The following is a 4,314-nucleotide window of genomic DNA, read 5'->3' as shown; positions in this document are numbered from 1 at the left end:
AGTGCCTCCAATGGGGCATCTGTTTGTTGAAATATCTCAATCAGTATGCCATCAATTCCTGGAGCCTTGTTCTTTGCCAGTTCTTTCATTGCAGCTTTGACTTCTTCCTTCATTACCATTGGTTCTAGATCATATAACACTTTCTGAAATGGATGAAGATCGATCAGTTCTTTTTGGGATAGTGACTCTGTGTATTCCTGCCATCTTCAAGGGGGAATGGAGAAGCTCAAATCATCATTCAAAACAAGGACAGGAGCTGACTGTGGAACAGACCATCAATTGCTCATATGCAAGTTGAAGTGGAAGCTAAAGAAAATTAAAATGAAGTCCACAAGAGCCAAAATACAACCTTGATTACATCCCACCTGAATTTAGAGACTATTTGAAGAATAGATTTGATGTATTGAACACCAAGGACTGAAGACCAGAGGAGTTGTGGGATGACATCAAGAACATCATCCATGAAAAAAACAAAAGGTCACCAGAAAGACAGGAAAGGAAGAAAAGACCAAAATGGATGACAGAGGAGACTCTGAAACTTGCTATTGAGCAGAGAGTAGCTAAGGTGAATGGAAGAAATGATGAAATAAAAGAGCTGAACAGAAGATTTCAAAGGGCGACTTGAGAAGAGAAAATTAAGTATTATAATGAAATATGCAAAAACCTGGGGTTAGAAAACTCAAAGGGAAAAACATACTTGGCATTTCTCAAGCTGAAAGAACTGAAGAAAATTTCAAGCCTCAAGTTACACTATCGAAGGAGTCTATGGGCAAAATATTGAATGATGCAGGAAGCATCAAAAGAAGAAGGAAGGAATACATAGAGTCACTGTACCAAAAAGAATTGACTGATCAGGAGGTAGCATATGATCAAGAACCAATGGTACTGAAGGAAGAAAGGGAAGCTGCACTGAAGGAATTGGCAAAGAACAAGGCTCATTGAGATGTTTCAACAAATGGATGCAGTGCTGGAGGCACTTACTCATTTATGCCCCAAAATTTAGAAGATAACTACCTGGCCCACTGACTGGAAGAGAAAGATATTTGCGTTAATTCCAGAGAAAGCTGATCCAACAGAATGTGGAAATTATCAAACAATATCACTAATATCACATGTAAGTAAAATCTTGCTGAAGTTCAAAAATGATTGCAGCAGTATATTGACAGGAAACTTCCAGAAATGCAAGTTGGATTCAGAAGAAGGTGTGGAATGAGGGATATCATGACTGATGTTACATGGATCTTGGCTGAAAGCAAAGAATCCTAGAAAGAAATTCACTTGTGTTTTATTGACTATGCAAAGTTGACTATGATCAACTGTGTGGATCATAATGAATTATGGATAACTGTGGTAGTTAAGTTTGTGTGTCAACTTGGTTGGACCTGGTTGAGTGGCTGGGCAGCTGAATATAGTTATTCCCCATGTGGATGAGACTAGTAATCAACTCCATGGTAGAATCTACTGTGAACAGCAGAGTAGCTGCCTTAGGGACGTGGTCTGCTTCCTGTATCTAAGGAGAAGCCTTGGGGAATGGTCTCTAGCTTAAGGCATGCTTGAACCTTGCATGTAGCCATGTCGTTGTTCAGCAGACTGCCATGCTTTGCTGACCTTGGCACTTTCAATGGACTTGAATTAATGGCCTGCTATGTGGTTCAGTAACATTGTGACTGTGCCTTTTTACCTGTCAATTTTGGGCTTGTCAGTCTCAGCAATCTTCACTCATCTGTCTGAGTGAAGAAAAGCCTCTAGCTACAGTGGGCAGGAGCAGGAGACAGAGCTGAAGCCCACAGTTGAGGGCTTTCACCCAGCCCCTAGAGCCTGGCATTTTGAACTCAGACTTAAAGCCTCCAAACTGTGAGAGAATAAACTCCTGTTTGTTCAAGCCATCCCGTTTGTGGTATTTCTTTTGGAGTGGAACTAGGTAACCAAAACAATAACATTGCAAAGAATGGGAATTCTGGAACACTTGATTGTGTTCATGAGGTACCTGTACATAGACTAAGAGGTTCTTGTCAAAACAGAACAAGGGAAATATTTCATGGTTTAAAATTAGGAGGGGTGTACATCAAGGCTGTATTTTTTGCCACACTTATTCAATCTGTATGCTGAGCAAATAATCTTAGAAGCTTGACTATATGAAGAAGAATATTGCATCAGGATTGGAAGAAGAACCATTAGCAACTTGTGTTATACAGATGGCACAACTTTACTTGCTGGAAGTGAAGATGACTTGAATCCCTTACTGATGAAGATAAAGACTACTTGGGAGGGGAGTGGTGGGAACACTGCAAAATAAATAAATAAAAAGATCAAAGACTATGTCTTCAGTATGGATTACATCTCAACATAAAGGAAACAAAAATCCTCACAACTGGACCAGTAAGCAGTATCACGTTAAAGGAAGAAAAGATCGAAGTTATCAGGGACTTCATTTTAGTGGGATCCACAATCAACACCCACGGAAGCAGCAGTCAAGAAATGTTGGTATCACGCTGGGAAAATCTGCTGCAAGAGACATCTTTAAAATGGCTAAGAGCAGAGATGTTCCTTTGAAGACTAGGGTGTGCCTGACTCAAGCCATAGTATTTTCAGTTGCCTCATATGCATGTGGAAGCCAGACAATGAATAAGGAAGACCAAAGAATAGTTGATGCCTTTGAATCGTGGTGTTGGTGAAGAATACCGGAAGTACCAGGGACTGCCAGAAGAATGAACAAATCTGTCCTGGAAGAAGCACAGCAAGAATGCTCCTTGGAAATGAGAATGGCCAGACTTTGTCTCACCAATTTTGGACATGTGGTCAGAAGGGACCATTCCCTGGAGAATGGTATCGTGCTTGGGAAAGTGGAGAGTCAGTGAAAAAGGGGAACACTCTTAACAAGATGTAGTGACACTGCAGCTGCAGCGCTGGGCTCAAGTATAGCCAGGATCGTGAGGCTGACGGGATCAGGCGGTGTTGCACACAGGGTCACTATGAGTTGGAGCCCACACAATGGCACCTAACAACAGCAACCACAAGAAGCTAAAAGGATGTTTTTTCTATTTAAACCAGGAATACAGAATTTTGTTATCTACTTTTTTGACATCTATTAAAATGATTATATAATCATATTTTAAAATTTTTATTGTATTTGCATGAGTGAATTTGTGGCTCCTGGACCAACCCAGCATTATAGGATCAAACTCTATTTGGCTATTGTATATTACCCTTTAAAAATACTGGATTCCATCCAAAGACCATTATTCAGGACTTGTACATTTATATTCATAAATGAGACTGGTCTGTAGGCTTTGGTGTCTAATATTTCTAAGTACATTGGGAAATTTTCAAAATTTTAAAAAGCTGTGGAACAGTTAAGTATCTTTTGTGTCTGGCATCCTCTTTGCAGGTAGTTCTTCCATGATGTCTATGTTTCTTGAACAAAATGCTGATAACTTTAGATTTCCTTTCTGGATTTAAAATTTATGAACATAAACTTGCTCATAGTATTCTGTGGTTCTCTCACATTCCTCTGTATCCGTGTTTACAATGAGGATCATGTATGTGCCTTTCCAATTAGAAGCTTGCCACTTACAATAGCATCTGTTGGTATTATTGGTTACATCTAACATTTTTTTCTTATCCATTAATTTGTTCTTAGTTTTTAAAATGTATTCCTCTTGTACTAAATGTACAGAATATTCTTTTTCCTGTTTCCTGAGCTAAATAATTTACTTATTTTCAAATTTTCTTGGGTGTAGCTTTAGCTGCATCCCATAATTTGATATACAACTTCTCATTTTTATTATTTCACTTTAAAAAAACCATAAACTAGATTTTTAACTTTAAAAGTAACCCAGGGCATTTTATAAATTTTTTTTGGAGAACTTACCAATCACTGAAATGATATTTATTTTTAAAATTATCTCCCTCTAAAATATAAGTTCCATGAGGGCAGAGATTCTGTCTGTCCTATTCTTTAACACTTTGTGTCTCTCAGCACATATGTTATCCAACAAACAATGACTATCTAACATACTCTACATATTCCTTAAAAACAAAACAAAACCAAAAACACACTCACTGCCACTGAGTCAGTACCAACTCATAGCAATTCCTCCTTGGGTTTCCGAGGCGGAATCACTATGGAAGTAGATTGCCCAACCTGCCTTCTGAGGAGTGGCTGGTAGGTTTGAACCACCAGCCTTCTGGTTAGCAGTCAAATGCCTTAGGCACTACACCACCAGAGTCCCTATATATAGATAGATAGATAGATAGATAGATATAGATATAGATATAGATATAGTGCCTAAGGCACTTGACTGCTAACCAGAA

At 38.7% G+C, this 4,314-nt stretch overlaps 1 protein-coding gene across 1 annotated transcript in view; it reads right to left on the bottom strand.

Moving 5' to 3' along the window:
* Positions 1-4,314, bottom strand: part of DNAH7 (dynein axonemal heavy chain 7) — a gene marked incomplete at its 5' end in the record, with an annotated part of 302,031 nt that overhangs the window by 19,039 nt on the left and 278,678 nt on the right. The window lies entirely within an intron of this gene.

This window comes from Orycteropus afer, unplaced genomic scaffold (assembly GCF_000298275.1).
Source record: "Orycteropus afer afer isolate SDZICR_OR568_19922 unplaced genomic scaffold, OryAfe1.0 scaffold00374, whole genome shotgun sequence".
Lineage (NCBI taxonomy): Eukaryota > Metazoa > Chordata > Mammalia > Tubulidentata > Orycteropodidae > Orycteropus > Orycteropus afer.
The sequence above is the reverse complement of the archived record's forward strand: the minus strand, read 5'-3'. Positions and strand labels throughout refer to the sequence as shown.